Source organism: Hylobates moloch, unplaced genomic scaffold, assembly GCF_009828535.3.
Source record: "Hylobates moloch isolate HMO894 unplaced genomic scaffold, HMol_V3 SCAFFOLD_12, whole genome shotgun sequence".
NCBI classification, from domain to species: Eukaryota; Metazoa; Chordata; class Mammalia; order Primates; family Hylobatidae; genus Hylobates; species Hylobates moloch.
The window spans coordinates 66,612,111-66,626,014 of NW_026652287.1; the positions used below are offsets into that span (position 1 = coordinate 66,612,111).

General features: G+C 39.6%; 1 protein-coding gene across 7 annotated transcripts in view; it reads right to left on the reverse strand.

The window, feature by feature from the left end:
- GRIP1 (glutamate receptor interacting protein 1) overlaps positions 1 to 13,904 on the reverse strand; it is a 715,306-nt gene that overhangs the window by 224,939 nt on the left and 476,463 nt on the right. The gene's annotated exons all lie outside the window — the stretch shown is intronic.

Consider the following 13,904-nt stretch of genomic DNA (forward strand, 5'->3'; position numbering starts at 1 on the left):
TGTATGTATGTATGTATGTATGTATGTATGTATGTATGTATGTATGTATTAGAGACAGGGTCTTACTCCGTCACCCAGGCTGGAGTGCACTGGTATGATCTAGCTCACTGCAACCTTGAATTCCTGGGCTCAAGTGATCCTCCAGCCTCAGCCTCCTGAGTAGCTGGGATTACAGGTGCATGCCACCATGCCTGGCTAATTTTTAAATTTTTTGTACAGGTAGAGTCTTGTTATTTGCTCAGGCCAGTCTCAAACTCCTGGCCTCAAGTGATCCCAGCCTCTGAAAGTGCCAGGATTAGAGAGGCATGAGCCACCACACCGAGCCTCAACTGAAATTCTTCCAGGGAAGATAGAGACCAAATAGGCATATCTCTAAGTCCTAGGTCCCATCTTCAGTTACACTAGTCAGTTTTTTCCTCTTATTCCTCCACATAAGATTTTGAAAAGAGGATTCTACTGCTAAAAAAAAACACAAGTGTGAACCCCTGTCACACTTGTATGGCCATTTCTAGCTTTAGCATTCTGTTAGTCTGTAATAATGCTGCACAGGCTAAGTGACTGAGTCTCGAATTTCTGGGACCTTAACTGGCACAAGCTTCTTCCAAGCAATGTATTCACACCACCATATGGTTTTGTCAAATTCGAAAAATGATATTTTTGTATTTTTTTTCTTAAAGAGCTCCCTCCCCTCAAATTGTATAAACTTGAGGCAGCACAAAACCTAGATCTTCCTTTGATGATACAATTTTATATCCAGATAGCACTTAAGTTTGCCAGAAGAGTCACATACATTTGATTCTCACAGAAACCCAGGATCCTACAGATGAAAAATCTGAAGCTTTTCAAGGTTAGACAACTTGCCTAAGGACAGGTATCAGGCAAATCCTTCTGTGAGGACTTAAAACTCTAACTTCAGTTCTCACTCCACATTCAGTCTTCTTTCTGCACTATCACTTTAGTTAACATGGGTTGTCTTGGCTTGACCAGGTTGCCAAAGTGACTCTTATCATGGAAGAGTTCTGAATTCTAATTACAAGTTCTAAGACTATTTTTCTTTTATTCTGAATGTAAACATGAAACTGTAAAACCAATTGTAGCTCAAGTAGCCTGTGAAAGTCACTTTCACACGATGTGTAAGAGAATATTTACTGATCTGTACTGAGTAAACAACCTGCCAAACCCTCACTTGGGAGGCCACACCAGTTCCAGAGAATAACAACTTTGTGTTAAAATTCCAGAAAAATATGCCTGCTGAGTATCTTTTTTGTTGTGTTTAATCTTTGTTAAGCTCAGTGATATATGCACATATAAGAACATATTTTTCTCATATCTGAAATCTGGATACATACTTCCTGAAAATATATTACTACTGCCTTTGTTTTTTTTCATTGCATATTTTCCTTTCACAGATTCATCATGTAGTCTGAATATAATACCCACTCTTGTTATCAAGCACAAACAGAAAAGAGGACAGTTTCCCTTTAAAAGCACAATGCCCTATTGATGCCTTTAAAAGTCATTAAAGAATATCTCACAAAGCCCAAGACAGCATTACAATAATTGCTTCCCTTACCTAGGTGAAAAAGGACATATCTATCAAATAGAAAAGTGCAGAAGCAATTAACACCTTAATACTCTACTGGGAAATTGCCTGAATTAAAGAAATAACAGAGATGCTTCATGGTTATTGTATTTCTAAAGTTTAGTTACTAGCATGACTGTCCTCAGTCATTTCCATTTACTTTCCCCAGGACAGCAGGGCTCGGAGTTAGGTATGGGCATGGCAGAGGGTGTATTTGAGTGTTTGCATATGGGGCACATATGGTTCTTCAGTCACATGTTTCAGAGGCTGAATGCAGAAGTAGGGCTGGTGTATGCACTTATGAAATCAATATGTAAGGATACATATGTTTTAAATCAACTTCTCAGGCATAAAAAAACCCACACTTCTGGATTCTGTGCTGCCCACCCATGGAACTGCCTTATTAGTCCTCTTCCAGGGCTGGGGTACTCAACAGAAAGTTTATATTTACCAGGCCTTCCTCAGAAACAGCGGAGGCACATGAACGAACTGGGAAGTGAATCAAACAGATAAAAACCCTTGTATATCAGCAGCAAGATCTAGAAAGAGCCTAGCAGTACAATTCATTCTCTCTCCCTTTTCCAGGAGATGTTAGATGGTGTTTATTGAGTACAGTCTAGGCATACCTACCTGGTTAGAATTTTGAGAGACACTGAAAAAATAAACAGGGCCTGGGTCCCTTTTCCTTAGGAAGAAACAAACCCGTAAATTATAGTAAAGGTAAAGTGTGTTTCCTTCCTCCCACTCCACCCCCAAGCATGGCTATTCTATGAGGGACCAGGGCAACTCTCAGAATTCTCAGAGAAAATCACATGGGGTGTTCTAGTTTCCATTTTTACACAGGTGAAATCAGACAAAAGTGAAAAAAGACAACATGCAAAAAGAAAGTAGCAATGAACTCAGGACAATGCTGAAGGAGGAGGGGGCAGTTGGTTCTCCTTATCTGGTGACAGGATAATCTCAGGTGACCTTCAGGAGCTATCTGGCTCAATGCCTATTTCCATTTGGTTTTCTTTGCTACGTGTTTACAGTCTCCACCCAGTAATGGTCTGAATACCCCCAGTGTGAGAAACTAATCCTCTCAGAAAGCCACCTATGCCTTCCTCAGACAGCTTCCATGGATAATAACTCACATTTATCAAGAACTTTATATGCAGTAGGCCTGACTTGGTATGCCATGGAGGACGGTGTCTATGGCAGTTCTCTATGATCCCTAACTCCTGATGTTCACTGCCTTTAGATGTCCTCTTCCCTTGAGTGTGGACATGACCTGTGGCTTACCTCTAACCAGTAGATATGGCAAAGCTTCCAGATGCATGTTGTTATATATATGCCGACTATGCACATATAACATATATATATATGTCGGCATATATATATGTCATATATATGCCGACTGTAGCACCTATCGTGCTCACAGCCTTGTCTCCCTTGTGGGCTTTGAGGCTTGAGCTGAAGGCAGCCTCTGGGGCTGACAGCCAGCAAGAAACCAAAGCCCTGAACTGAATTTGGCCAACAACCTGGGCGAGCCTGGGAGTAGATCCTCCCTGAGTCAAGACTCAGTCGAGACTGCTAGTCTATTTGACACCTTGATTGTAGCTCTGTGAGACCCTAAAAAGGACCAGATAAGCCGTGCCTAGAATCCTGACCCACAGAAACTGTGGGATAATAAACATGTATTGTTTTAAGCTGCTAAATTTGTAGTAATATTGTTACATGGTGATAACTAATGTAAATGCTTTTATGTGTATTAACTCGTATAATCCTCATTACACTCTCATTTCACACAATGGGAAAACCGAAGCATGAAACTGAAGCAACCAGCTTAATTCCACACAGTAGCAGGTGGCAGGGCCAGCATTCAAATAAGGCAGGCTAGCTCCAGAGCCTGCGTTCCTAACCAGGCAGGTGTGCTGCCTTCCTATGCTTAGAAAGTTTTACCTTAAGCTGCTTCCTAATCTGATTCCCTATAGCTTGCCCCCACAGCACGAATCAAACATCCAAACACAGGTGCTAGTCAGAGAAACTGAAAGAAGCAAGCTGTGCTGGACACACACGTACAGGGTACAGATGTGAAACAGGGTGAAGAGCAACAGGTGCTGCCTCCCAGTATTCACCAGCCAAACAAGATGCTTCTGTATTTAGACGGTGACTGCTGAGAGGGGGATGATGCTGGTTGGTACCCTCTGGCCTATGAGTTCTAGTTCTGCCTCTAAGATCATAGAAAACATGATAATCCCTTTTCCATATGAGCTGAAATGTTTCAAACTATTGATCTTTTTTTCCCCCAAATCCTCTATTTTCTCTTACTCACATAAATGGTGAGTTGTTTTTGCTGTTCTCTTTTGCAAATGGTCTTCTTGACACATGCAGAAATATTTATATGGTTGTTGGCTCTGTGTGGTATCAGCTGGCAGAGATGCCTCGTCATCTACCTCATCTGCAGGGCTGGGTCAGGGATGCCCCCCAACCACCCAAGATATGGTTCTGATAGGCAGCGTCAATTCACTGATATTCTTTCCTGTCATTATAGCAGTTTTAAAAAATTATCCAGGTAATACACAAATGTGTTTTAGTATAAGATTCCAATAAGACAGAAGGATTTGGGGCAAAGCCCAAGGGCACTCCTCTGCCCTCTCCTTCTACTCCTCCCATCTCAGAGGAAGCCACTGTCAAAATTTGTGCCAACCTTTCACTCTCTCTTTTAAAACACTAACATTTCACCTAAATTGGATTGAACAACACAAAATGACTTGCTGTTTTCCAACATACCAATATGTCTTGGAGATCTTTTCATGACATGGCCTATAGTTCTACCTCATACTTTTAACAGTTTTATAAACCTTCCTAGAATAATGACATCCTAATTTGTTTGACCATTCCTCTACTGATAGATATTTTAGGTTGCTTACAATATTTCATTAACATGCTTCAACATGCATCTCTGTACAGACTGACTTGCTGTTATATTTTATACCCAGTTCTGCCCACTTTCATGGTCAACTCCACTCTACTTGTCCTCTTGCAGCTGACTGAAGGAACTCTCTGTTCCCACTTTTCTTTTTTATTCTTTCTTTTTTTTTTTTAGACGGAGTCTCGCTCTGTCGCCGCCCAGGCTGGAGTGCAGTGTGATCTCAGCTCCGCCTTCTGGATTCAAGCGATTCTTGTGCCTTATCTTCCTGGTATAACAGGCACCCAGCCACCATGCCCAGATATATTTTTTTCTATTTTTAATAGAGACGGGGTTTCATCATGTTGGCCAGGATCATCCCGAACTTCTGACTTCAGGTGATCCACCCAAACTTCCAAAAGTATTGGGATTACAGGCGTTAGCCACCGTGCCCGGCCTCCATTCCCACTTTTCAACAGTGAATCAGAGTTGGGAGAGGTCCCTTCCTATTCCTGGTGCCACCCTCTACTAAACCAACTGATATTCTCCCTCAGAGACAGTGACTGATGATAACAGTGGTTGTCAAGTCTACTTATATATTTTTTCAAAGCATTCCTTTATCAGATTGGGATGATTCTAAAAATTCACCACATTTTATGAGTAGCATAGTTACAACTTGAGTAGTATAGTTACAACTTCATGCACAGGTGTGAGTATTCTTAAAGGATATATTCCCAGAAATATTGGGAAAAACATACATTTTTAAACATTTTTATTGATGATACCAATGTGTCTTCCAAAAAGTTTATATTCCTATGAACAATTAGAACTGTTTATTTTTTGGTATCCTAGATAACACTTGATATAATCAGCATTTTAAATATTTACCACTTCATTTATTATAAACTCCTAAAACTTTCTTTCCTTCACTCCTTGTGTCTGAAGAGCAGAAGAAGAGTTCTTGCCACCATAATGACAACCACCTTCATCTGGCCTCCTAGAAAGAATAGATCCTGGATAGGCATTAGCTTATAGGCAATGTTATCCTGAAAGAATGGTAGCTAAAAGGTGTTCAGGACAACTAGAAATTTTTTCCAAGTTCTGTAGTCCCAAATAAGAAGAACATAGGCAAGAAGTCTCTGCTTGTAGAAGCTGGTATAAAGTTACTTTTAGCATTTAGCTGAAATACTGAGCTACTCAATTCCAACGTTGTATCTCCAGTGGCTTCAAAGGAGAAAAATCTTAAAGTAGAAAGGATTGACTTTAAGGTTAAAAGAAACCTTATGTCAAAGATAGGCAAAATCATATTAAAAGTGAGAGATCATTTTAGTTATAATGGATGTAGCGAGCAAGTAAAGGATGGGCCAGAGCAAAGAGGAGAATGCAGCGAGTGTGCACGGGTGAAGGGCAAGGGATCAATGTGTCAGTGGTTTACATTCCGTGCAGAAAGCAGAGGGGTTCCAGAGGTGCAATCAAACTGCTAAAGAGAGCAAAGAGCTTTGCCAGGTGCTGTAAAGTATTTCCACCCACATTTTGAAGGGGAAATCTTTATAACATCTGTTTAATGTGTAGCCCAGTAATAGGTTTTAGAAATGTATAAGAATATTTGATTTTAAAAGAATTTGTATATCTCATATATTTTATACATTTATAGATAGATATTATCAGAGTCAGTGAGTCAAGACTGACTATGATGCCACAGAACACAGTGACTCGTTTCATTTTCTCGGTGTTATCTTACAGCTTTGCATTATTCTGTGGTTTTAAAGGGGAAACATAAAGCATAGTTATGGTGTTACCAGTTTCAGAATAAGTAGTTAAAAGCCTGCTTGGCCAATTCTAATTTCTTTCCTTGACTGGAAAGCTCTGAAAGGCATAAGTGTATGGAATAAACTGTAACACAACCCAAAGCCCTGGTAGTTTGCCTCCTCAGTTTCTCCTAGTACTCGGTTACTTAGAGAGATAATGGCATGAGCCCTGTGACCCCAAACCATTACTCATTAACCCCCCTCTAATTGAGGGCTCTAGTCAATGAGGACTGAGATGGAGTCTGTGACTTGGATGGACAGAGATCATCCACATTGAGAGGCTTCTGCTCACCCCACACTTTCTTGATACTTCCGAGCAGAGGCTCAACTGGCCTCGAGAAGTCAGTCTTCACATTTCATTCTAAGTAAGGATTCTCTTCACCACCTTCTCCCCTCCCTCACTACTCAGGATTATGGTCAAAATTTATATTTAACTGGGGTTTATCCAAGGTTCACTGTTTTCTAGCCCTGTAATTTTAGACAAGCAACTTTAGCTCTCAGAACTTCAGTTTGCTGGTGGGGTGCAGTGGCTTATGCTTGTAATCCCAGCACTTTGGGAGGCCGAGGCAGGCGGATCATGAGGTCAGGAGTTCAAGACCAGCCTGGCCAACATAATGAAACCCCATCTCTACTAAAAATACAAAAACTAGCTGGGCGTGGTGGCGTACGTCTGTAATCCCAGCTACTCGGGAGGCTGAGGCAGTAGAATCACTTGAACCTGGGAGGTGGAGGTTGCAGTGAGCTGAGATCGCAACATTGCACTCCAGCCTGGGTGACAGAGCAAGACTGTGTCCCCCTCCTCCAAAAAAAAATTAAATAAATAAATAAATAAAAGAACTTCAGTTTGCTCATGTGTAACAAGGGAATTAATAAAACTTATTTTCCCCCTGGTGATGTTTCTGAGGAAGAAATGAGATGATATTCATAAAAATGGCTAGTCCAATACTTGCCACTTAGCATGAAATAAATGGTAACTAGTACTTGTATAATTATTCCCCTCCCCCCACCTTCTCTCTCTCTCTCTGTCTCTCTCCCTCTTACTCTCACTGTAGGTTAGGTTACTCCTATGATCATTTCATTCTTGTTATTCCCTAAGCTTTGGCGTAATACTGTTCAACTTCCTCTTTCTCTTTTCTTGTTTCTTTTCATTTGTTAACAGAAGCCCCCAAAGCCTTTCACGGTCATTCGAATGACATGTTTCTGCACTACAAATCAACAACTACTTACTGACTACTGACAAAGTGAAGTTTCGTGGTTGTCAAAGTCATGTCTTCTGAGAAGCATCTCATTCCAAGTCAGTGTTTCCCAAAGTAGGTGTGTATAAATATTGATGGATGCAAGATGATTTAAGGTGACATAGAAACCTTTGTTTTTAATTTTCAGAGTTACAAAACATTTATTTATATTAGAAAAATATGATTAGCATATAAAATGACAGATAGTAAAGCCTACGATAAACCTAAGTAAAAAAGTACACCAATTTAAGCGTACTTAAAATAATATTAATTATAGTATAGGTGGAACACAAATATATAACAAAAATCATGAAGATGACATGTGAGTAACTGAAATTTGAGAAGCTGTTCTGAGTCATATAAGGTCAATAGATAAGAAAAGAGTATTAATAGGCCCAACTTCTCTATTCAACAGTAAACTATGTAAGATGCTTCTTCACTTTCCTCAATACCAATCAAGCCATACATCTTTTACCCAATCTAATTTTCTAAAGTCACCTAAAACCCTAGGTTGAAGGTCTACCAAACCCAGGAATGGGAGAATTAATTTTTTTTTTTCAGTGCAAAAGTAATAGAGGGAACAGACTTTTTCCTTATAGCTTTTATGGACATATCCTCAGTCGGCCTGTAAAATTTTTCTGACACTGGAGGCTGTTGCTAGCTGTCATCAGAGTCACTCCGATATCACATGTACCTGGAGCACAAAATTGACCAAGTGCCACCTCTCCTGTAACAAAGGGGTTCCCAAACGGGGATTCGGGAAATATCAAAGCACAGTCACCACAAAAAAATTTCTCCTAAATTGCATGCTGGAAGAATTATTGTTTAAAAATCACTTGCTGCATATGCACCACTTTATTGTATTTCAGCCAATGTTTACCAAGGCATGAGAGAAGTTCAAACATAATAGACTGTCATTTCTCCAAATCACTAATGAAAGCTATGGCTCTGAACACACAAATCAAGGTGCTGGTTTTGCCTTGTGCTATTTGAGGAGCACTCAGTATGTACTCCCAGCCACATAGCAAACTGGATCAGTTCCCTGGAGGAGATCATTAATGCATACCTGCCATAATAAGTAATATGTTCGGCTCTGCATTGCTCTATTTATAGACCAGGTTTTTTCCTCATATTTTTTAGCACTTTTCTACAAGCAGAACACGTGAATGAATCACTCTTATCTTGTCAATTTTATTATTAAATGGTGCTCAACTTTTTCCTAGGGTGTTTTAGGACTGCACAGACATTTTCTGGGCAAACAGAAACAAATGAGGCTGGGGGGAACCTCTGGCTTTTCAAAGTCTCTAGCTTCTGGCTGACCTATATTCCATTCATTAGTCTTGAGCAGCAGGCATTTTCTTGGAAATGTCATGTTGGGTGGAGCTTCAAGGCCAAATATGAGAATTTGCTGCAGCATACAATGAGACAGAAAACATGTGGTCAACAGAGAACTTGTTGTACTTTTTTTTGTAGGAAAGTATGCCAGTCTTAGGGCCACAGATTCCTCACAGAGAAAATCTACCTGCTGACTTTTGCTTATTCATTCATTCCACAAGTATTGATCAAATACCTAGCATTTGCTAAGCACTGTTCTATGCACTGGAGACAAGAGGTGAACAAGATATAGAGGACCTGCCCTCCTGTAGCTTACATTTTAGCTAGGGACTGAGAAATAAAAAAAAATAAATTTATCAGTTAATTTCATGTAGTGATAACTACTATGGAAAACAAAACAAGATATGGGAGGGGGCAGAATCTCAGGTATATTTGCAATGCTATCAGTCTTGGCTTTATAATCATAGAAACTTATCTGTAAAGAAGCAATGTAATTTAGCTACTTTCTTAAATATTCAGTAATTTTAACACTTGTAAACATAATTTTAGGTTCTTTCTTAAGGCTGACACTGAATGGCTTTGGCAGAGTACACCCTGACCTTTAGTTCTCACTGTCCTCACTTTGGCCCACTGGGATGCTTGCGAGGATGCAGGCACAGCCCGACTGAGAAGCAAAGGTACTTATCCCTTGGTATTTTCCCCATGTTGATCATGTCCTCATTAATAGCAGATTTTGCCTGAGTTTCTTTGGGCAGCAACCATGTACTTTGTATGACATTTCATACTTGCTTGATTCAACTGACTTTGGTTTCTCATCCCTGAGATACACTCATTTTTTTTGTTTATTTTTATTTTTTACTTTTTGAAAGGGGTCTCACTCTGTCACCCAGGCTGGAGAACAGTGGTGCAATCAAGACTCACTGCAGCCTCGATTTCCTGGGCTCAGGCAATCCTCCCACCTCAATGTCCTGAGTAGCTGGGACCACAGGTGCATGCCACCATCCCCAGCTGATTTTTGCATTTTTTGTAGAGACAGCGTTTTACCATGTTGCCCAGGCTGGAACTCCCAGGCTGAAGAGATCTGCCCGCCTTGGCCTCCCAAAGTTCTGGGATTATAGGTGTAAGCCACTGTTTCCGGCGTCACTCATTTTTTTTGGAGGGGCTCAATAGTAGAACTAACCAGATGAAGCAGAACCAGGCATTTACACACCTGAACAGTGGTATAGCTGTAAAGTCCTAGTGTAAAAGTCACACTATGTATCTTCTGTAATAATAAAAAATTACACAAATGAAGCATCTAATTATACGAATAACAAAGACAGGAAACATTTGGAACAGAGAGGGCAGAACCTTCAAATTCCTGTTGTAGCCTCTTAACTTAAGGTCACCAGCTCCTCCCGGGTGTCAAGGGTGTGGTATTACGGGGATTATTTTCCAGACTTTGATTGTTCAATAGATGTCGAATTTCCTGGATGCATTCTAATCAGCTTGACTGTACATATCTTGGGCTACTGGACATTTCAGATTCTCAGCTTCATATTTTTACTACCCACTCCCAAATACCTAAATGTGAGCAACAAGAAAGACTGATGTAAACTGTACTCCCTTAAGACCAAATTGATAAGCATATTTTCTTACAGTCCAGGAGGGGAAAAAAAATCCCACACAAACATTCATGGCATTATTCTGGATACAGATTTAAGAAAATTTTCCTGGGTGCACCAAAGTTTAGAAATGTAACGGATATGAATATTTGACATCTTCCTGCATTTGTCAATTGTCCAGAATTCTTTGGGCAATTAATCAAGACTGACATAAGCAAAAAAAGATGTCCTATATAGAAAGAGGAGGCAAGTCAAATAAGTAATATACTAACTCTAGGCTTTGAGGTCAAGTGTAGTATCCTGTCTTCCCTTCACAAATGAGACAGACATGGTTAAATGCCTCATCTCTGAGTGGGCAAGACCACAAATTATTGCAAAATATGCCAAACTCAAAGTCTGTACAGATTTTCTCTAACGACTTGGACAAACCCTTCAAGTGGTCAAACTTCATTTCACCAGTAATCTGTCAAATACAGGAGAATCAACAGATTCTTTTTAATAAACATTGATATATGGTAGAATCTGTTAGTTCTAAATACCTTTGTCCTTGGAATTTATCTTATTTTTGAAAACTAATGGGGAGAAATGAGATTGAAAACACATCTCCCTAATATTTTTAATCAAATATTAAGTCTCTAATAAAAACTTAAACTTTGGTGTCATAGGGACACTCATGTCATCTTTTACTGTCATCCATATTAAAAATTTCATTAAACCTGATGGAAGATTAAAAAATCCTTTTATTCTTACATTTAATGCCATATGAGACATTATTAAAATGACAAGTTCCCAAATAACATGAATAATGTATTTCTCCTTTATCCAAAGCAAATGCGTTTTGCTCCTAAGAGTGTTTAAACCATTTCCTTTTTCAGGAAGAGGAAAGGAGGGTGATAAAAGGATTTACGGTTAGAACTAGTATTTAATGAAAGACACATATTTGGCTTGTGATTATAAAATAACTGCTGTAGTTATTCTGAGTTTAGATAGGAGTCATATATTTTGACATGAATAAAAACAAATTATGATTCTGTTAACATTCAGATTTACCTCTTTGGGACAGAATTGTTTAAAGTTACTCTGTATTAGTCATGGAAATAGTAGAGTCCATATTAAGCAACCTTATTTCTGTGTATGTATATAAATGTTAACTTCAGGAAGCACCAGATCTACATTTATAGAATAAGTTTCAAAGAACAGCTTAAAATCTCATAAAACTTAGATAGAGAAGCTTAAGGTGCCTTCTGCTACTTTACACTCTTTTTACACTACATTCCACCCCATTCATCAGAGAAAGTGCTAACATGAACAGTCAAATCCAGTCACCATCTTTGGACCACTGGGAGTGGAGCTTTAGGGGAGATGTAGGCAAAAGCCATAGCTCTGTTAAGATTTCAGCCTCGGCTGGGCGCGGTGGCTCACACCTGTAATCCCTGCACTTTGGGAGGCTGAGGTAGGCGGATCATGAGGTCATGAGATCGAGACCATCCTGGTCAACATGGTGAAACCCCATCTCTACTAAAAATACAAAAAATTATCTGGGCGTGGTGGCAGATACCTGTAGTCCCAGCTGCTGGGGAGGCTGAGGCAGGAGAATGGCGTGAACCTGGGAGGTGGAGCTTGCAGTGAGCCGAGATCGTGCCACTGTACTCCAGCCTGGGTGACAGAGCAAGGCTCCATCTCAAAAAAAAAAAAAAATGATTTCAGCCTCCTTGTGTTTGCTTACTCCCTAGCAGCTGGGACAGGTCAATGGCCTTGGAGCTGCATCTTACGTGGGAGGGGCCTCTGCATGGAGAAGGTCAGAAACTACTACATTAGCCAAACTCTCCCTTAGGGTTTCTTTTCATTGGTGCACTTTTCTCTAGAGGCATCTTTCCATGTTACCGGGGTGTTAAAAATACCTTGAGGGAAGTAGGATTGGGAGTGAGCACAGGAGAAGGACACTAAGACTGTAAATGTCATCTAGATTAAGCTTGTCCAACCCACAACCCACAGGCTGTAATACAGCCCAGGATGGCTTTGAATGTGGCCCAACACAAATTTGTAAATGTTTTAAAAACATTATGAGATTTTTTGTGTGATTCTTTTTTATTTTTATTATTACTTTTTTTAGTTCATCAGCTATCATTAGTGTTAGTGTATTTTATGTGTGGCCCAAGACAATTCTTCCAACGTGGCCCAGGGAAGCCAAAAGATTGGACTCTCCTGAATTCTGACCCTTATAGCTCTGTATGGTCCAGCTTAGTCCAGGAGTGTTCAGGAGACCATTTCAGGATTTTTCATTTGAAGCTCTGGTAAATAATAAAGAGGATATATTTACTTGGCCTTTTCTTCTGTGCATTTTTCTCTCTCTGATGGACTTAGTGGGGGCAAAAGTGGACACGGTAGGTGATTGCTCAAGACTTCTGGATGTTGGGTTTCACCTCTCTTTAAGTTACTTCTTGGCCAAAGATCTAAGAATACTCTTCTTTTTGCCAGAACAAAAGTTCACAGGTACTTTTAAGTAAGACAGTAAGGGATCAGAACTCCATGAGTCATTAGTCAGTCAGCAGGCAATTTCCAAGAAGTTTGTTAATTCTCTCCCTAAAATACTATTAAGTGATAATCTACTCTTAACCACTTTGGTTTCTTAGCCCTCTGGCTGGTGCAATCTTTTTTCTTTAATTGTTCTAAATAACTAAGAAGATTCTGAACACTCCTAATACCTCTGGCCCCTACCTTAAGACAGATGAACAAAAAGGGGTCTATCAATGGTCAAGCTCCAGGAAAACATCTCGTAAAACTTACCAACAGTTAATGATTCCAGTGACTTTTAAATCTAACATAAAGAGAAGGAAAAGACAAAATTCATGATGAAGAATAATGTGTGCCACAAACTAGGGATTATGATGAACCAATTCTGTGTATTTAACATGTAACTTAAAAAACTACTTAATGACTTTAAGAAAACGACGTGTTGTCGTTTAGAATGTGGCACTAGAGAACCCATGAAAAGAAAACATTGATAATAGCATATTTGCTTAGTATCCCATAGAGTTGTAAGGACACTGGGAAGTCTCCTGCTTCTTCCCAGCAGTGGAATACTCAGTACCAGTGAATGTAGAGCAGCCAAGAAAGAACTGATGGGTAACTGATATTCTTGAACTTCAAACGGGATATTTCTTTAATGCTGACAAGGAGAAAGAAGATAACACAGTTCAGAGCTGACTGTAATAGTTTTTCTAAATGTGACCACCATAAAGAATGATGTTTTATAGGATAAAATAGAAGACATCTCAGCACTGGATGATGCCATCTAATTGCAGAATTCAAATTGCTTTAGAATCTTCAAAGCACCAAAACAAGGATGTATAACATATTCATAATATGTGTCTTCATAAGTCCTGTACTTTCAAAATGATTCTAAGCCTTTGGAATAAGAGTAAAAATAACCACCTGAAATTTTTATAA